The 21,189-nt window shown below is 45.6% G+C and overlaps 1 protein-coding gene across 3 annotated transcripts in view; it reads left to right on the top strand.

The window, feature by feature from the left end:
* The first annotated feature begins 270 nt into the window (after positions 1 to 270).
* The window catches only part of LRRC3B (leucine rich repeat containing 3B), a 92,998-nt gene continuing 72,079 nt past the window's right edge, over positions 271 to 21,189 (top strand). For 2 of the 3 annotated variants that reach the window (XM_066244819.1, XM_066244820.1), the window contains exon 1: positions 271 to 770. The gene's annotated coding sequence lies outside the window, so the exon portion shown is untranslated. Of the gene's footprint in view, positions 771 to 2,697; positions 3,006 to 21,189 lie in introns of those variants that run through there. The other variant, XM_066244821.1, reaches the window with a different exon arrangement.

The raw sequence follows: 21,189 nt of genomic DNA, 5'->3' as shown, positions 1-21,189 counted from the left end.
ACCAGCTTAATTTAGCTCTGATCTCAGTAGTTAGGAAAACAGGAGAAAGAATGGGGCCATAGCAGCCTGAGAGGGGAGCTATGCAAGGGGGTGTGAGGAAGGCAGGCGAGGGCGGCCGAGGGTGCTGAGGCTCCCACCCCAGCTCTGCTCCCGCCGCAAACGCTCAGCTCCCGCCCTCTCTCTGCGCTCCGGACCCCCACCCGGGAGGTGAGAGGGCAGCGCCGGCGAGGCTGTGGCAGGGCTCCGTCACGTTCGTTCCCTGCTGCTTCTCCAGTGCCCAGCCTCCTCGTCACTCCTCCCTCCTCCCAGCCCAGGTTTGGAGGCGATTCCCCCGTAGTGACTGAGCCGTTTGCATCTGGACAAGCGGCGCTTCGCCTCCCTCCCGTCTTTGTCTCTTCCTCCTGCGAGGCTCCCGGGCCCGGCGCAGGGTCTGCAGCGGCCGCCGCCGCCGCAGCAGCCGGAGCCCAGCCGTGCCCTGCACGGCCGCCCGGGGCCGCTCCGGCGCTCGCTGGAGGCGCAGGAGGACGCCAGCGGAGCCACGCACCGCCCGCCCGCCCGCGTCCGGCGCTCCAGCCTCCGCGCACCAACGCCGCGGCCGCGGCGGGGGAACCAGCCCGCCCAGCCCGGGGTGGGCAGCCCGGCTCCAGCCGGCGGCGGTAGAGCGACCGCTGCAGCTCCGACAGCGCCCACACCCCAAGGCACGCGCGCCCCACGCCGCCTCCCCGAGCCACGAGGATGGAGCAGCCACCCCAGCCCGGGACTGGCGCAAGGTAAGGTGCGGCCGCCTGTTGCTTTTTGCAAAGCGCGGTACGGTCTTTCCGCCTGGGTGCCTAGGCCGTTCCTCCGGGAATAACTAGACGAGAACTCGAACACCACTTTCGAGCCTTGTCCAAAACCTCTGCTTCCCTTGGCGAGGGGGAGTCGACCCTCTCTGCTCGCGTGCAGCCAGCTGCCACGCAATAGTCTGCAAACTTTTGTGCACCCCCCTCTCCGCGCGGTGCTCACCCCGTGCCGTGCAAGTTGCACGTCTACTTTTGGCGTGCGCCCTTCCCCCAGCACCCCTCCCTTGCCTTTTACATCTACCCATTTCTCTCTGTGTTCTTGTCAGTCGACTTTTCACTCCCTGCAGCTCCCGCTAGAGAGAGGCGAGGGTTTGGGACCTAGCAGTGCTCATCCTGCCTGTAGGGGCAGTTTAGGAGCCGAGATGGTGGAGTAGGAGAGGTGGGAAGTGGGGGAAGTCTGCGGCCACCCTAGGGCTTTGTCCTGCGCGGCGGGAGTCGGTCTGTCCTTGCGTAAGGCCACCCCCAACTCGGTAATGAAACCCTTGGAGGGGCTTGCGGCTGTGCGCCCTGGGACCGGCAGGTGCAGATCCGGGCGGGTGAAGTAAGTGGTTTGGGGAGGGAAAAGGTTGCTGGTGGGGGTAGGGAAGAAGCTGAGTGTCAGGGTAAATCTGACTGAGGGAGGACCAAGAGGCTCTGCTAACGTGGGCAAGGGGCCAGTCCCGAGCAGGCATCTGTGAGGGAGGAAAAGGGATTTGAATCCGGAGGGAGGGTGCGGGCTCCGGTGTGTTAATACAGCTGGGGGAGGGGCTGGGTACCTGGGGAGGCGCAGAGAGAGGAAATGGAGCCCTGGAATGCGGGGGCCCCGGGGACCTGGGGAAGGTAGCCTTCTTTCGGGTGACTGGAATGGGGCGCTATCCCTGCCCAGGATTAACAAACCTCCCGGCCAGATTCTGAATGCGTTGGTGTCTTGGGCGGTGACTGAGTGGTTTAGATCATGGGCCAGAGATGCTTTTTCTGGATCTAAGAGGACCTGAGTCTCCTCCTTTTTCAGGCACCGGCTTCTACACCGTTCTGTCTCCTCAGCCCAGTCGGTAGACCCACGCCCACCTTCCCTGAGGGGTTCTCTGGAGTTAAGGACGTCTCCATAGCCCTAGGGTGGGAAGGGGATTCCTACCCCCAGGGGAGACGTATATGCGGGATGTGGGGACAGTCCCCAGAGCCAGAGGAGTAGACAGGGGTCCAAACGGGTTGGCGGAGAGTGCAGGGGCGGAGGCTGCAGTGGGAGCCACCTTCCCCCCCCCCCTACCCCTCCGCAAATCGCACCTGGGCGGAGCGAAGGAGTGGGGGAGCCCCTTGCAGCTCGGGAGCGCAGAGCTGCGGAGCGTGCAGGGCGTGCAGGGCGCTGGGGTGTGGGCATCGGGGGAGGGAAGACCCTGCAGACCTAGTGCGGAGGTGGGCTGTCCACTTTGCAGCCCCGAGGTAGATCCTTCTGGTCGTTCCAGACGCCAGAAGGCGTGGCTCTGTGCTCCTTTGCACCCCAGATATCTGGGATGGAAAGGCATTTGCGGGAGGGGGCCTAGACTGCTGTTGCAAAAGGGGGGGGAAGCATCCCCGGGTCCCAGTTATCCTGGTGGGAAACATACTGGGCAGCCAAAGGCCTGAACGCACCCCGTTTAACCTTCTCTGCTTGAGTTGGTGCACGCCCCTTTCCAAGCGGCGCCGCTGGCTGAGTTCCGTTTTCGGTTCCTAGTGCGCCTATAGGGAATTTGGAGGTTACGTGGACCCGGAGCCATGTACAAACCTCCGTCTCTCCCTGGTCAAACCTCACACGTGCAGGCATCTAGGGGCACAGCCGTCTCTGCGGTTGCCCTGTAGAGGTCTCCTGCTCTCCTGTACCAACTGGGAGAAAGCACAGCCCAACGCAGTCCCCTTTCGGGGGCCGCACGCCCTGGCCAAACCCTATCAAAAGAGTAGTCTACTCCCAAGGGCTCCGGGGAGGAGCTCCCAGCTGGCTCCTCCCATCCCGGGACACCCCTGGAGCAGCGAGTTCCCTGTCACCTCTAGGCAAGCTTCAGAGCCCCGAGGAGCGGGAACGGGGATTCCCTCCGCACGGGCTCCGGGCTCCGGGCTCCGGTGCGGCTCCTGGGCACGAAGGCCACACCCTCCCAGGCCAGGCATCAGGGACAGAGCCTTGGCTTCTTCGGAATCACCTGGATTCTCGAGGTAGGACCCCGGAAGTGAGTCCCTCACTCTGTAAGATTTATCTTCTGATGCCCCGGGGTCCGTTCCCTCCCCCCTGTCCCCACCCACCCCCACCCTCAACCCCAACCCCACCCCCAACCCAGATGCTTATCACCTGGATTTGTGCTCAGATCACTTTTCTTTCTGTGTAGAAACGGGTTGGAACAGGTCCTTTGAGAACTATTGAAGGAAGACCTTAAATCCACACCAAGGTGGTTTTCTCAGGTGGCTAAACTAATCTGGGGAGACAGGTGGTAATAATAACCAACGCTTGCCTTTATTGAGTGCTTACTCTGTGCTGAGCGTTATTGTAGATATTGTATATGTGTGTTGTTTTCGTTTGAATCCTCACAACAGCGTGAAAGATAGTTATTTTTCCCATTTTGTTGGTGAGATAACTAAGCCGTGGAGAAACTATTTGCTCATAGTCACTCAGCCAGTAAGTGGTGGGCTGGTTCCTCTGGTGAGCAGGGAACCTGAGGTGTGAGCCACACTCCCTGCCCTAACTGGTACTGAAGACCCTTTGTCCACAAGGAAGTGTGGGTGAGGCCTCCAGCTCATTCCTCCAAACCCAGGGGGCATATTATAAGTGCCAGCCCTGGCCTGTGAGCCCCTGTGACTGGGGCACTGGGGAGACTGATGGTACATCTCGCCCCCTTCAGTGTCTGTTGGGGTGCATCTTGGTAGAATGGGATCCTAGTATCGGAAGCAGATTTAGGGCTGCTGACATTGAACTTCTTTTCTAGACCTTTTGGTAGACATTCCCCTTTGAAACGTGAGGAGAAATGGAAAGAGGGATCCCAGTGTGAGGAGAGATTTGCTCTCTGGTCACAAACTGCAGACACTGTATTCTGCAAATGAGTTTCTAAGTGAAGGAATCACAGAGTATTAGAGCTAAAGGGGTCTCAGCTGTCGCCGCTCCCAATCCAGGGGCAGGGAGGAGACTCAGTGATGGGGTCAAGGCGCTCAGTGTGTTCGTAAGCGTAACTGGTGCTGGAACCACTGTCTTCTGACCCTGGTCAACATCAACTGTGTGCATAAAATACATTACGTTCACTGCAGCTGTTTCTCAGTATCTTAAATTTAATTAGGAAAAAATTAATTAGGGAAAGTGTTTGTTAAAAAATAGATCATTTTGCTGATTTTTTCACAAATGCCTCAATCAGCATAACCAGAAAAAACTACCATCATATAATGGACAAACTACCACAAATTGCCTGTTTTGCAAAAGATTGCAGCAGAATATTTATAAGTCTCCAAATCAGCAAAAATCAACTAAGCACATAACCTTTTCAGATGATTCTAAATAAAAATTAAATGGATTCTCAACCATTTTACCAAAGTTCTTCTGTCAAGTTGAATATATCTGTCCTGCTCCACTCTGAATTATTGTTGAAAATGAGAGAAAATGTAGTACATCAAAGGGAAAAATCCTTTTGAATCCAATGAAATGATCTGTTATTATTTCTTCTGGATTTCTGACCCTTGCGTTAAACTTTGGGCTGATGTGAATCTGTAGCAAAAGATACTTGGGGCTCAGGAAGGGGAAAAATAGTTCTTTGCCATTTTCTCACCCACTGAGCCCATTTACAAAGGGGACTTTCTGCAGGAGCTTAGGGTTCCGTAGAGCCCTAGCATTCTTGTAGAACCAAAATCTGGTTTCTCAGAACATCCCCTGCCTTTCCTATGTAGCTAGATTACCAAGATGTCCTCCCCCTGGGGACATGCCAACAGTCAGCTGGAGTAAACAGAAAAGCTGGTTTCTCAGAATCACCTGGTGGGGGTTAAGAATTACAGGCAGATAGTGGACACTGATGCATTTATGTTACCTGGAACAGGACTTTCATCCCTGATGCTGTGACAAGCCGGGGCAGAGATGCAGAGACTCACCAGCCACTAGGGGTGGAGGAGGAAAAGGTGAGGGAGAGGGACCAGTGCTGGTGAAGAGGCGTGGGGTCGGGTCGGGGAGATGGGCGTGGCTGATCAGGGCTTTGGGGCGACAGAAATGGCCATGAACAGCTGCGCTGAGGGATGCTCTCTCCCTGTCCCTCCATTCCACCACCTCAGTCTGCCATCTGTGTTGGGATGGCTGAAGTGAATGCCAGCATCCTGTTGTCTCAGGGAAGCATTCACTCTAGAGAACTCACTAGAGATGAACGTTGCTTTTACACAGGTAGAAGAAGATACGCTCAGCTGTCCCACTCTTCAAGAAGAACCATTAGACATCAGATCATCCCAGAAGGGTAACCTTCGGAAGGTAGAGATACTGGTTTATTTGGATGACAGTAGTGTTAGAGAAATCAAAGATGGAGCATTGAAGTCAGGTATGGCAAAAGCTAAAAGAAATGTTCTATCACAGCAAGAAAATCTTTTTTGCACCCAGGCGTGCATTCTGGTTCACAATTTCTAGCTTTTCCAGGGGTGAGATGAAGTTAGCTGTAGCCTCAACCTGTTTATGGGGCCACATCCCCTCTACTTATTTAACTTCTGTGTGTTGGGCCCACACAACACTGCTGCTGTGGCAATTCTTTGGGAAAATATTTACCTTCAATTATATATGTATGTACATATTATGTATATATATATATTAGTTTATTGACTATTATAATAACAATTACTATTAGGCAACATGCTCTGGGAAAAAGATTATGGAAAAAAAAACCTTTTTTTATACAGAACACAATGAATAAGTCTGTATGCAATACATATTATGAATTAAAATTCTCAGTTTTGGTTAGATATTTAAAAATGAAAAAAAAATCAAGAACCAGAGCATCTGAACTTGACCTATTTTTAATAACAACAACAACCAAAAAAAAAAAAAAAGCCAATAATAAGGTTCTATGGAATTTGAAGAAGATGTTAGCAAAGAAAATAAAAAGAGGACCAAGTGGAACCTGAGAGGCTTTCCCCTCATATATTTTATTTTAAATAAATATATAATGTCTTTATATTTATATTTGAATAACATAAGAGAATTAAATTTAGTATTTTATCTGCAGATTGGCACTTTGTTCTGCAAGCTTTATTCTGCAAGTGTTGAGAGACAGAATGGAAGCTCTTATATCTAACATACTAGTAACAGCTGTATATGCTTTATAAAAACTTAGTGAATTAAACATCACAACACAACACATGAAATGCTCCTTTTGTATGAGAATGACATCTGCAATCTTTTCAATAGCTTAAAGGCTTGGAACGTACTATTTATATTTCCTCAAAGGGAAAAAGTTAACAATAAGAGCCCTATAATTCATTTAATACGAATAATTGAATACATCTTTTTTTTTTAAAACACACTGATAAGTACATTTTTTCTTTAAGAGGAATCAATAAAGTTTATGAAACTTATGTTCTCATTTTATCCTACACTTTCAGAGCTGCTTTTTAGGTTAACAGTATAGTCCAGTGGTCGGCAAACTCATTAGTCAACAGAGCCAAATATCAATACAACGATTGAAATTTCTTTTGAAAGCCAAATTTTTTAAACTTAATCTATATAGGTAGGTACATTGTAATTAACTTAATTAGGGTACTCCTAAGCTGGCCTTTGCGCCCGCACATGGTATTTAGTGGAAGAGCCACACTCAAGGGGCCAAAGAGCAGCATGTGGCTTGCGAGCCACGGTTTGCCGACCACTGGTATAGTGTAATGCAAGTGTCGTTACTTTTCAGTTTTTATAAAAGGCTTGTGCCTTTATTATAAATAAAATGGAAACAAATATAAAAAATAAAAAATTCTGAGTCATTCTCACATATGGAGAAACACTCGACAAATCTAAGTATTCTTCAAAGAAAGATTGGCTTATTTTTTCCTTTTTTCCTTCCTTCCTTCCTTCCTTCCTTCCTTCCTTCCTTCCTTCCTTCCTTCCTCCCTTCCTTCCTTCCTTCCTTCCTTCCCCCCTTCCTTCCTTCCTTCCTCCTTCCTTCCTTCCTTCCTTCCTTCCTTCCTTCCTTCCTTCCTTCCTTCCTTCCCCCTTCCTTCCCCCTTCCTTCTTCCTTCCTTCTGTCCTTCCCCCTTCCTTCCTCCCTTCCTTCCTTCCTTCCTTCCTTCCTCCCTTCCTTCCTTCCTTCCTTCCTTCCCCCCTTCCTTCCTTCCTTCCTTCCTTCCTTCCTTCCTTCCTTCCTTCCTCCCTTCCTTCCTTCCTTCCTTCCTTCCCCCCTTCCTTCCTTCCTTCCTCCTTCCTTCCTTCCTTCCTTCCTTCCTTCCTTCCTTCCTTCCTTCCTTCCCCCTTCCTTCCCCCTTCCTTCTTCCTTCCTTCTGTCCTTCCCCCTTCCTTCCTCCCTTCCTTCCTTCCTTCCTTCCTTCCTTCCTTCCTTCCTTCCTTCCTTCTTTTCTTAGGTGATTGATAGAATTTTCAGTCTGCATGTAAGTATTCAGTACCTGGTTGGGAGAGACGGCTGTTTCAGGACAATATTTCCCCTAGTGAGGGCAGGGAGAAGGTACTTATATATTTGTCCAAAGCTAAAACACAAAGGTCATGTAGTCACACTGGCTTTTTCTCTAGTCTTCTAACCTCAGTTCTGCATTAGTTTAGAAAAAGATTCCTTGAGGCTTGCTACGGAGGGCTCTCCTCTTTGCAGTGACTAAGCAATATACTTTCCTCTATTAGTAGACTGGAATTTATGCCCTGAGAAGAATCCTGGCCCAGTCTGCTGACCATTCCCACATGTCTGGTCATCAGGGATTATCAAGAAGAAATCTTTTCCATCCTTTCTACAACTGCTATTATTCAAAGTTGAGTTTGCAAAGCTATGTGACCATCTGCCATGCGGTGTTTCATAGGTGTTTATTTGGGTGGTCAGTCTGTTTCTTAGTTACTTCTCAAAAACACCTTCTAGAGACAAAAGTAATCCCCTTCCCTGATGGAAGGGATAGTATAAACTCTTGGTGCCCAAAGTATCTGCTATAAAACTCATGAGACAGGGGTGGCTGATAGCCAGCCATGTCATGAGGGCCCAGAGAGGCAACAGAGAAGCAGCTGGAGGTGAGAGTTAGGGAAAAGGGGGAGGGGGTAAGAGAGGCAGGCCATCAGGGAACACAAACCACCCAGAGGAAGGGAACCCAGCAATTAGCCTAGGAAGATGAAGAGACATTTGAGAGAAAGCTGAAGCTAAAGGATAAGAAAGAGAAAGGCATAAAAATAAAAGAAGATAAAGAAAGCTAATAGGAGTGATAAATAAGAAAAGGTATGTAAGGACAAATAACATACTTAAATAATTCCTCATGCTCTAGATGACTCAAAGGCTGGCTAGCTCCTCAGCTAGAGGACACAGTCTCTTCTTCTAGTCCCCTGTCCCTTGTTGATGTGGCTTCTCAACTGCCAGGTCAAGGGCTGTTAGTCCTATTAATGTCTTGGTGCCCTTTGGTGGTGTGACAAGCTTAGGGACTCCAGAATGATGTGTTTAAATACATAAAATATAATACATATGATTATAGTTCAAATTTTATTGAAATAGTTATATATATATATATTTGTTTTACAGGGACAGAGAGAGAGTCAGAGAGAGGGATAGATAGGGACAGACAGACAGGAACGGAGATGAGAAGCATCAATCATCAGTTTTTCGTTGTGACACCTTAGCTGTTAATTGATTGCTTTCTCATATGTGCCTTGACCGTGGGCCTTCAGCACACCAAGTAACCCCTTGCTTGAGCCAGCAACCTTACGTTCAAGCTGGTGAGCTTTTTTGCTTATGCCAGATGAGCCTACGCTCGAGCTGGCAACCTCAGGGTCTGAACCTGGGTCCTCTGCATCCCAGTCCGACACTCTATCCACTGCACCACTGCCTGGTCAGGCCATATATATATATATAAAACATTATGACCTACCTATGTCTTTGTAACCAGATCTAATGGCGGGACTAATGGCTGCCATTACTTTGAAGGCGGGATGATCATAAAAGCTGCTATGAGATTCCTGCAGCCATACTAGTAACAGCTATATATGCTTTGATTTATATTGTCCTGGTAGGAAAATACTTGATTTATGTTGTTGACAGAATCATCAGTACTGCTATGGCATTTGAGGTTTGCGGCCTGTACTTATAATAAAATGAAATGCTAAATTGTCGCTCAGTGTTAGGAACAAATTTGGGACCGTTTTCCATTTGAGTTCATGGATCCCTGGAATCCTATTGATGGATGCCTTGGAGGTCTGTGACCCTAAGGACCCTGGGCTAGGGTGACTGTATAACTTGCTGTCTCCAATGGGAGTACTTTTGAGAATGAAAGGCTAGGGTGACTGTTTAATGTACTATCTCCAACGGAAGTACTTTTGAGAATGAAAGGCTAGGGTGACTGTTTAATGTACTATCTCCAACGGAAGTACTTTTGAGAATGAAAGGGATCTTACTTGTTACCCTGGGGCAGCAGGTGTGAATCGGGATGGGCCTGGGAATATTGTAACATAGGTCCTCGTAGTAGCTTGTTGCTCTCAGGTAGATCTTTCTCCCCGACCAGTTTTCACTTCTCTGGCCTAAAAAGAATTAGTTTTCTCGGATTATGGTTGTGGATACTGACACCAGAGGTGAAGAATAGCTTTAGCTGACAAGAGGGTCAGATGTCAGGGCCACAGCCAGGCTGTGGGCATCCTTCGTAAGAACTGGAAAATGGGCTTCATCAGAACAGAAGGCTCTGGCCTCCGGCTGGGTGAACGCCGGCCTGTATTTCAGTTTCCAATGGTCCCTTCTCCCTCCTTTGGCCAGATGCCCTGTAGCCTTGTCCAATTATACCTGAAGTAGGTTTGAATGATCAGACTACCCTGCATTTCAGCCAAAAGTTTTAACTTTCCCTCTAGTGATTTATTTGTTCAAAGTAGAGCTGCCACGATGGCCTTTAAAGGTTTACTTTTTCTCCCTGCCCATTTCCTATTTATCAGGAAATGGCTTCGGTACAGGCAGGTGGATGGAAACCCAGGGGAAAAGACCAGGATCAAGAAACTTCTTGAACTGGACAATAAATCCTTCAGTGATCATGAGGGTACTGGGGCCATGCAGTGTTTCGTAAACAGATGGCTCATACTGTCTTTTGTTGGTGGAGGATGACAGGATGTCCCTGCTCCCGGATATCACCGTGTTTCTGTCTGTTCTGATTGGTGAAGTGGAACCTGCTTAGCACAAGCAAAGAATTCTTTTAAGAAAGCCTTTGACTTTGCAGAGGAAAGGCAACATCTCAGAAAACACTGTCTTTATGTACATGTAGAGTATTTAGGAACCAGGTGACCCAGTTCTAATTCCAGCCTTGGTTCTAACCAGCTTGGTGGCGTGGGGGCTGGTTGACTGCCCTCTACTCCACTTCCCCAGGAAGAAGATGATTGGAAGCTCAATGGTTCCTAAAACCCATTCATTCCAGCTCCACGGTCTGTAATGTTAAAGATGCGTCTGGCATGGTTTTATTTATACTCTGCTTAAGCTGGTTCTGACCCACTTCTTTGCTTAGGCCTCCCAGCCCTTAGATGCCGAAGATCCTCCAGTGGTGGGCGGACACTGCAATCCTGAGGGCCTGTGACACCTGGAGCATGTCTGGGAGCCTAGGATAAGGGGATGCAGTAGGGAATTGGAGGGGAAAATGCCTGACAGTTAAAGGGACAGAATAGGAAGGAAATGGAACCTTGCAGCAATACTATTACTCCTTAAAGACATAGGAGAGAGAAGTAAGGGTTTCTAAGATTCTGACTGTGTGTCCATCCTCTGTCCAACACCTCTATAACCACAAACCATGCCCATGTTCCCTGTTCACAACTTGTGAATTACCCCTGGTTGCATAGAGGAGGATCCCATCCTTATTGCAGTTTAATAGGACCTTTATCACCCGCTCCAGCCTGTTACGTCATCTGTCATTTTCCTTGGCGTGTACAATGCCCTCATGTGGTAAAGCTGGTGGGGTAGTACCGGTTAGTACAGGCAATTGTTCATGTTTTCTCTCCCACACTGCATTTGGTGACATCGTGTTGGTAGCTTGAAATCAGGAATGGTAAGAATACTCACAGCACAGAAACCATCCGACAGCACAAAGAGGTGCTTCCCCTTCACCCCGCCCCGAGAGTCTGTTGTTAACGTCAACCAACACAGAGCACTGGCCCACCTCACCACAAGACTTGAAGTGTCTACAGTGGAAAGTGCTCCTTCACATCTCTCTCTGTTTGGTTTGCCATTGCCTATTCCTGACACTTTATCTGTCCCTCCCTCTTCTCTCTCTCTCCCTTCTTCTCTCCCTCCCTTCCGTCTAACCGTCCATCCACCAACCATCCACCCGTCTATCCAGAGATAGCCAGACTCAGTTCTAGTTTCTCTTCTACCATTCAATAGCTGAGTGAGGGACTCTGGGAAAATTTCCCAACCTTTAATAGACCCCAGTTTTCTCCATGTAAAATGGGTATATTAATAGGTAGCTGTGAGGCTTAAATGAGTTTATAAGTATAAGGTGCTTTGAACAGTGTCTGGCACATGAGAAATACTATTTCAGTCTTTGTTTTTAGGAATTATCACATATTATCTATTGCTTGCCTTGTGCCCAGCATTGAATATGCACACATGGTGTGGAAAGAGATTCAATATTACAAGCACCAGGAAATAGTCAAGAGCCTCAAACAAAGCCTGGTTCGTTTTCCCAGAGATACCGGAATTGACTTCAGGGAGCCCGGGACGTTTGAACTGAATCCTGGAAGACTGATCACATAGACCCACCAAACTGGCAAGGCAGATAGAGACGTCCCAGGAGAGGGAAGTCATCTGAGCGCAGGCATGGAAGAGGGAACAGCATGGCCTATTAGAGTTCTGTGTAGCTGAGCGTGAGCTCATAGAGGGAGAGGGAGGAGGTCTTTGATCGTATTTGGGTTATTACAGATCCACGAAGAAGTGAGCTACAGTGCCCTATCTTTCTGTTGCCTGCACCAGGACAGGTCAGACCGTGGGGTTTTCCAAAATAAAATCAGAAATGCCAGATTTTCATATGAAAGCTCCTGATATTTAATGGTAGAAGTAATTCAACTAAAAACAAAACACAGACTCTATTCAGCCTCCTGCAGAGAGTGGAGTCCCAGGTTTCAAAGCTTGTATTTATATAAAAATAAGACCTACAATTGGAATTCCTGATTTTGAATAGAATTCTGCCATTAGCTGCATGGCCACAGGTGAGGGTCCCTTAAGCTATCTGAGTCCTGGTTTTCTGCCTGATAGTTATAATATTTCTTATCCTATACACCTTGCTCTGAGGAACCTTTGGACTATGAACCTTGCAAAGAACCAGAAATGCATTAGAATTATCAGTAGACCCTACATGCTGTGACAGAGCCAGGCACACAGTAAAGCCCCAAGCCTTATTTGAGTCACACAAAGATACCTGAATGTGCTTACCTGCCTTTTTAATTTCAACAATAGATGGAGGAAGAGAAGTGTAGGAGTAGTTTTTCCCCTTCCTTCTGTTAAAAACATCAGAAGGAGCTTGATGTTCCATTTTGGAAGTCTGTATGTCAGAGATCCGGTGAGGAGTTATTGATTGCTTCAGCATGGGTCCAGGATGACGGAGAAAGGTGCACACAACCTCTGTGCAGTGTGTGCTGATTGCTCCTCTGGGAGCAGAGAGGATCCTCTGAGAAGTAGTCAGCCCGACTAGGTATTAGTCTAGGTCACGTCCAGATCTGCATCTACATTTGTATAATTTTCCCACTTTTGATCTCTATCCATTCTGGACTGGTTTTGATCATGCAGGCTTTTAAGGAAATTGATCAGATCTTAGCAGAGTTGAATTATTTCTAGTTGAGGGGCTGAGTTTGGTGAATGTTGGCTTTCACACAGCAGAGAGGAGACTATGTGTCCAGCCTATTTCATCAGGCCTGGTTTAAAAGCACTGTGTAACATTAATTTTGCAAAAAACAAAAAAAAAAAACAAAAAAATAACCCAGGCTTGTCACAATATAGTGAATCTTGGTGTTATTCTGATTCTGTGCTATCTGTATGTATTTTGTTGTATTGCCTGATTGAACTTGATCCTGAGAAGTTTAAAAGATGCTGTCAGGCTTTGATGTAAGGACAGCACATCAGTTATGGATTTGGGCCCCGCTGCAGAGATTTTACCACCTCTGCTCAGAGGCTGATCTGAGACTCAGAGTCTAGTTCATTCTTTTCCAAACCCCAAGCCACCTGGGCCCACAGTACTGAGGTGTCAGATGTTGCTGTAGCTCTCATCCCCTGTTGCTGTCTGGGGTCCTGTCCCCCCTATCTGCAGCTACAGAAGCTCCTGGCCACCTTGTGAAGCACATCTTTGAACAAAGATGTGCCTGTTTTTATGCCACTGTACCTGATGTTCACCACCAGCCTGGCACATAGAAATCACTCAATAGCTACTTGTTAAATGAATGAATGAACACTAATGAATGGAATGAAAACATCCAGTTTATAAACAAACATTTGGAAAACAATTCATTCAGCTGTTGGGGATTTTCTGAAGTCATGGCTTGAGATGAAGAAAAAATAATTTAAGCATATTGTTTGCGTGTGTGTGTGTGTGTGTGTGTGTGTAAGTGCATGTGCGCGCACGCATGTGTGTGTATCACCAAGGTGCTAATAGCCAGCACTTTTTTACCAGCTCACACCACGGAGATGTAACAATAGTAAAATAAATACAGTCAGCATGGTTTCCTATTTATCCAGCATGCAAGCAACTGGTACTGAGTTGGGCTACCCAAACCTAATTAACTTAAGTTTAACAAAATAAAATAATACTTTATTAATAAGAGAATCATAGAACCTCAATATTGGAAAGGACGTCTGAGGTACCTTTTCATGTTAAATCCTCAGTGGGCAGGTTGCCATAGAAATATGTGATTTTTCTGAAAAAAAAAGAACGAAACAAAACAAAAACGGCATTCAGATTCCTTTATGTCCATCTAAGAAATCCCTCAGACACTACGAGGAGTTTGCTCCATGGCTTTTGCCATTTGAGAATGGAGACACTATTTCCTCAAGATGCTATTCATCTTTCTTCAGATCTGGGTGCAGATGAGTTCAGAATGTGTGGGTATGGGATTTGAAGAGTCTGAAGCGCTTAGGTAACAGTTGGCGTGCCAGTTGTATAATGAAGAGTATGTATCGACAGTATTCAATCGTGGGCTGAGTCTTGTTTTTTGGTTTTTCTTTTTTTTTTTTTAAAGAACGAGAACAAAATTTCTAAAATTGACAGTGTTGTTTTTATGCCAGGGTGTTTCTAAATGTTGGGACAACAGTGCTGAGAAATATGGGCCTCCGAGACGCGTCACTCTCTTCTGCCTAGCCCGACTTGACTGCGTTAAGCTCCGCACAGCTTTCTTTTTAAGTGGTTGGTGCTGTAGTGTTTCTAAATATACATTCATATTGTGTTCAACTGACAGAAGGAAATAGCTTTAGTAATACCAGGCAAGATTTGGATTCACTTTTCCTATTGAAAGTGGAAGAGTCAACTCATTTCCAGAAAAATTAATGGCAATTTCTTGAGTTCCTAGGAAGCTACCGCTTGCTTTCCAAGCTCAAAGTCTCTAAGTCATCTTCAACCTCTTTGTATGTGGAACTGTGCAACATGACTAAAACAAACCCCCCAAAAACAATGCATGTTTCTTTCTCTACCTTTGTGCACGCGTGTGTGTGCGCGCGCGCACTGACAATAGAGAAAGAATACAGAGAAACCTCTCTACTCAGTTGTGGGTGGAGTGGGAAGTGTGAGCATGACTGTGACCAGTGCGAGGTAACATTTTTGGATTCCGCATGGATATTCAGGGTCCTAGATTAGGAATGTAATGCTAATGGTCAGGGGGGGGGGTTTATTTAATCACCGTTCCTTCTGGCAGTCTAGGGAAACCCTTCTTATTTTTTTAAAATGTAAAAGCAATATTTTTAAATTTGTTTAAATTAAATGTAAAACTGTTTCTAAATGTAAAAACTTAGGTACATAGGATTAAAAGAAAAGCCCACAAGCACACCCGATTCTCACAGAACTCACAGAATTTTGCATGACCTATATATCTCTGCCCATCGTGTCAAAAATATTTTTAAAAATTACTTTAAATAACACACTTCAGTAGTTAACTTACCCGTCAGATGTATTTGAACTTTCTCTAGACTTGTAACTCACATGCCTATCAAAAGGCAAAACTGAAGAGAATTAAAAATTTTCATTTAAACAGTTCAGCTTTACAAAACTGGAGCAAATAATTTAAATTTAATTTAAATATTGTGGGGGCCGGGAATCGAACCCGGGTCCCCCACACGCCAGGCCGACGCTCTACCGCTGAGCCAACTGGCCAGGGCTCTACACATTCTTAAATAGAACGTTCCAATAGAATTAAAATGCTAGCTGCTTATGTTATTTAAATTTTTCTAATAGCCACATTAGACATGTAAAACAAAAAAGATAAAATTAATTTTAATAACATATTTGACTTAACCCAATGTATCCAAGATTGCCACTTTAACATATAGTCCAAATAAAATTTTCTGAGTTTTTTTTTTTTCTCATACTGAGTCTTTGCAGTCCAGTGTGTATTTTATACTCGAGGCACACTGCACTTGGGCACTGGCTTCTCATCAGCAACACTCGGCCTGTATTTAGAATTTATAAAATTTACAGTTGCAAAAGCAGATTAACATATCCAAGTTTTTGCCCTGATAACTAAACATTTTCCGGTAGTGATATCGAGTATTAGTGATTAGATTTAAATTTGAATTATTCGTGAACAAAATTAAACATTGAGCTCCTTAGTCTCACTAGCCACATTTCAAGTGCTCCGTAGACACATGTGCCAGCGGTGACCATATTGGGTGGCGCTGATCTAGATTACAGGGGGAAACACGAGGAGAGGAATCCATAGGCACCATGGGGACAGTTAAACTCTGGAAAGAGCAGAGAGAGTTGCTTGCCTTCCAGTTTTTTATCCTTTCTATAAATCAATGCTGCTAGTTTGTCAATTTGATGTTTTTCCAAAAGTTTCCGCTCTTCTCCTTAGGGTCCTTTTACGTGGTCCCCTGAAGGGCCTTTCCTTATGCATCTTCATCACTTACCTCTAGGGGCACCCTCCGGTCTTTGCTTTGCCGGTGGAAGGTTCGGGGGTGAGTTTAGAGGATTAGATGAACACAGGAAGTTAATGCCTCTGCACCAGGTTTTTATGACTAAGCAGTTAAACCAGAGGAGTTGTTTCCTATCTCTCAGCCCCACTGGGCACCCACCACTCTCAAAACGCCTCTGATTCTGAAGACTTAGGTGGCTCCCAGGAAACTGCATGTTTAGCAAGTCTTTCCTACTTTCCTACCTCCCTCCTGCCAAGTGCTTCAGAGCAGCCTCGTAGCCCCACGAACCCTTCTCCCACACACTCTTTTCGCTAGTGGTTCATAAGCTGTGTTTTAAGAACCCCCTTTATCAGAATGCCATGTCTTGTTAAATAGAGGAATTCTAGGCCCTACCTTGAACCAACTACATCAGAAAATCTGAAGTATCCATATCGTCACAGAATATCTGTGACCCGAAGAATCTGCATCTTTAATAAGCTCCCTGGGAAATCGTATGCCCAGTAGATTTTAAAACCTTTAAATTCTATGCAGATCCTGCAGCATAGAAAAATGGAATTTTTTTCAACCCCATCCTTTCTCATTCATCCTCTTCCCCGATGTTGGACATTTAGAAATCCACGGTGTCATATGGATTCTGCCTCTGCTGTGCTCGGGTCATTGAACAAGCACGTGTTCCATCCAGACTCTGGGGATACAGAGATATAGATCATGAGATCCTGCCTCTGATCTCAGAGAGCTTGCAGACTTAAGAGGGAGAGACAGATCTGTGGAAAACAGCCCATAGCATTGCAGGTGGAGGGCTACGGGTGTGTGCTGGCTGCAGTGGGGACACGGAGAAGACAAGAGTCAGATCCACCTGGATTGTGAGTTGGTGAGAATGGTTTTGAAGGGCTTCTGAGACCCTGGGTTGATTTAGAAAAGGGAAAATTGATATTCCATTAGGATGGGGAAGATACCTCGAGACTTAGTGTGAACTAGGTAGCGAACAAGGAAGCAGAGCCATTATGAGTAACGGAATAATGGGTTTACTGTACGGATCAGACCTTATGGAGTGGAGGTCTGGCAGGGCACAGGTAGAGGAGCAGGGAAACATCACTGCAGAAGGCCCAGACAGAGAGCTGATGACGAGGTTGGCAGAAGGCATCGCCTCTGCTGCTAGTGGTGGGCCTGGCATTGCTGGAGGTCAGCAGGGTTCAGAGCGGGGAAAGCAGGACTCTAGTGACGGGAAGCAAGGGGACCCTGGAACCTGGGAGGAGAGACAGAAACCTGTGCCTGTGGAAGGCGCTGGTGCCCTTGACCCAGGAGCTGCACACACACACACACACACACACACTCAGAAACCAAGGGTGGAAGTCCCGGTAGGAGCTGGGCGAGATGTGAGCCCACCTCTGCTCTCACCCATGAGGTCAGTTAGACGATCAGTGACAATGTGTGGGAGCTGCCACATTGCCTTTCACATGTGATGCTGAGGTTTCGCTTCTGCTTCCAAATTTCCAGCAGATTTCATTGTGGCCAGCCTTAACCTGCCCCCCACAGGGAGTGGGATTCCAGGACACCTTACCTGGTCAAGTGGAACTAAGTCAACACAATACAGAACCGCTGCTGTTGGCTTAGGAAACCTTTGCTGGGAATGGCTGGATGGGCATGGGGGGATTGGGGTGGCTGGTGATGTTGTAAGGCAGGGGACAGCCTTGCGAAGAGACAAAGCTGCAGTGGACAGCCTTGAGGGCCTTGCTAAATATTAGGGACTTTGTCCTCTGGATAGCTAATGTTTACAAATGGAGGAGTAACATGATAAAGTGAGTTCGCTTTAAGAAAAAAATTCAAGCGGTGGTTCTCAAATTTTCTGATGTCAGAAACCTTCAATTACTGAGGATCCCAAAGAGCGTTTGCTTGTGTGGGTTATATTATTCATATTTGCCATCCTAGAAATTAAAACCAAAATTTAAAACATGTTGACTTATTCATTAACAATCACAATAAACCCATTACATGTTAATATGAAAACACATTTTTATATTAAAAACAAAAATTCAGTGAGAAGAGTGGCATTATTTGACATTTTTGCACATCTCTTTAGTGTCTGGCTTAATAGAAGATAGTCCGATTCTCGCGTCGGCTTCTGCATTCATTCTGTTGTGATATCCCATGTCACAAAGACTCAGGGAAATCACTGTATACTTATGGTACAATAAGAGTAGAAAAGGCAACTCATATCTTTTGTACTATGATATAATATAATGGGAATAGTCTATATCATATCTATAGTCAAATCGTGTCTACAATATTATGGACATTGTCTCATCCTCCTGGACCCCCTGTAAGTGTTTTAGGGACCTCCATGAGTCCTTGGACCACCGTTTGAGAGTCATTAGGGAGACTTGGCAGGCAGGCAGAGCACAGGGGTACAGGAAGGAAATCTTATTACAGTCTCAGGGAGGAAAATGAGGGTCTGCACCAAGATATATCAGCTGGGAAGGAGAAGCAAAGATGGAGAGAGGTGCTCAGGAGACAGATGCCACAGAACTTAGTAACCAATTAGTTGTTGGGGTGAAAGAGAAGGGAGAGTCCCTGAGAACATCCTAAGCCAATGAATGGTTGGATACCCACCAGCTGCCAGTACAGGTGTGGGGTGTTCTCAACCCATCCCTGAGCCAGCCTTCTATTCCATAGGGGTTGACCTTAGGTGGGCAGGAAGCGGAAAGTCCAGCCCTAGAATAATTATCTGGAGGTCTAAATCTGACTTTTTTTTTTTATGACTATATATTGGTAGAACTTTTGGATGGACAGAGTTACTAAAAGCATGCGAGTGTGGGCTGGCCCAGGCTTCACAGTTCACACATGCAGGAGCACAGAGAAAGATGGCTGGCTGTTCAGTGAGTAGCAAAGATGACAGGAGTGAAGTTTGGAGAGAGATCTTCTCTTTGGGGCCAGACACATTTGTGCTTGAAAGAGAGTTTAGGACCGATTCAAGAAGCCGGGTGTGGTTTTACATTTATATGTATGTATGTGTGTGTGTATATGTGTATATATCTATGTGGTTATATATGTGTGTGTGTGTATAAATATGGTTTTTATATGTATATGATATTATATATATAGGTGGTTTTATATATAAGTAATTACGTAAGCTCAGGCCTCAGCATGGGGAGTGAAATGGACTGGTGTGAACATCTGAAATCATAGATGACGTTCCTGGTTTGCCACCGACTGACAGTGTGACCTGGGACAACCCAGTAGGTGTTTCTAAGCCTCATTTTCCTTCTGAGACATCTAGAGGGATGTGAAATACCAGGAATCCTGAGATCTAATGTGCATATTTCACAAGCCACCAAGAGTGATCTTCTGGAGGACACAGTGGCTCTATCAGTGTCAGAGTTTGCCCAAGAAGCATTTTCTTTAAGCCTTGTTTTCAATCTTGCCTGTTAAGGGGTTGGGAAATGAATGGAGAAGCCATCAATCTGACATCGGTGTACAGCAGAGAGAAGCTCTGTCTCAGGAGCTGCAGATCTTGTCACTTGTTTGGATGTTGTCCCCGGCTTGCCCTGCCAGGCTTGGCACCTTTTTGTTTCCTTAGTTCTTTTTTTCTTATTAATCATTTTTTAATTTTTTGATTACAGTTGACTTGCAATATATTAGTTACAGGTGTACACCTCAATGATTAGACATTATATAACTTGTTAAGTGATTATCCTAATAAATATCGTACCCATCGGACACCATCCATAGTTATTAGAATACTATTGACTGTATTCCCTACGCTGTGCTTTACATCCCCTGGACTATTCTGTAACAATTAATTTGTACATCTTCAATCCCTTCATCTCATTTTACCCATCTCCCAAACCCCCTTCCATCTGGCAACCATCAAAATGTTCTCTGTATCTATGAGGCTCTTTCTGCCCTGTTTGTTTATTTATTTTGTGGGGGTTTTTTTAGATCCAATTGTTGATAGACATGTAATTATTGCTATTTGTTTATTTATTTTGTTTTTTTTTAGATTCAATTGTTCATAGATATGTAATTATTGCCATTTTATTGTTCATATCTTCAATCTTTTGTTTTTCTTAAGGAAGACACTGTAACATTTCATGTGTGACTGGTTTGGTGGTCATGAAGTCCTTTAGCTTTTTCTTCTTTGGGGAGCTCTTTATCTGTCCTTTGAGTCTTTGTTTTCTTAGCTCTTGAGCGGGCAGGACTTTTCTGCATCTATGTACATGCGCACGCGTGCGCGCGCGTGCCACACACACACACACACACACACACACACACCAATTTGACCACACTCTACTCAGAGTTTCCCTAAGTACTCCACTGTGGTTAGCAGGTAGTTTTAGATATGCACAAATATTTTTTGATATTTTTGTATACTTTTTTTTTAACAGAGTGTCAGAGAGAGGGATAGATAGGGACAGACAGACAGGAACAGAGAGAGATGAGAAGCATCAATCATTAGTTTTTCATTGTGACACCTTAGTTGTTCATTGATTGCTTTCAAATATGTGCCTTGACCGTGGGGCTATAGCAGACTGAGTAACCCCTTGCTCAAGCCAGCAACCTTGGGTCCAACCTGGTGAGCTTTTGCTCAAACCAGATGAGCCCGCACTCAAGCTAGCAACCTCGGGGTCTCAAACCTGGGTCCTCCGGATCCCAGTCCGACACTCTATCCACTGTGCCATTGCCTGGCCAGACTATGTATATTTTCATAGGCATTAGAAAAATATAGTAAGTGTAGCAAAACCACTAATATCAATATTAATTCTTAAGATAAGAAAAAATTTAAATAAATCAATTGAATTGAAGTAAAAGATTGTATAAAAGCTAATACAGATAGAATTTGAATGCAGTAAAATTCTGAATGGAGTACGTGAGTGACTAATATGTGGGAAGCACTAACCTAATTGCATTATGAGCATTGTAGCAAAATTGGAAAAGGTCTCAGGTGGTATCTGATACCCATGTCAGAAGTGTTTTATTCTTGATTGGTTTGATAGTTTGGTCTAAAAGTTCCTTTTGGAAATTTGAGTTATTTTACATCCACTTTATATTAGTCATGTTAAGTACTTTGAATGTGAGCTTTTAAGCAGGTGTAATTAAGAGAAAAAATCAGGCAAATTAAAATGAAGGGA

The sequence above is a fragment of the Saccopteryx bilineata genome, chromosome 10 (genome assembly GCF_036850765.1).
Source record: "Saccopteryx bilineata isolate mSacBil1 chromosome 10, mSacBil1_pri_phased_curated, whole genome shotgun sequence".
Lineage (NCBI taxonomy): Eukaryota > Metazoa > Chordata > Mammalia > Chiroptera > Emballonuridae > Saccopteryx > Saccopteryx bilineata.
This window is presented reverse-complemented; position numbering and strand designations above follow the sequence as displayed.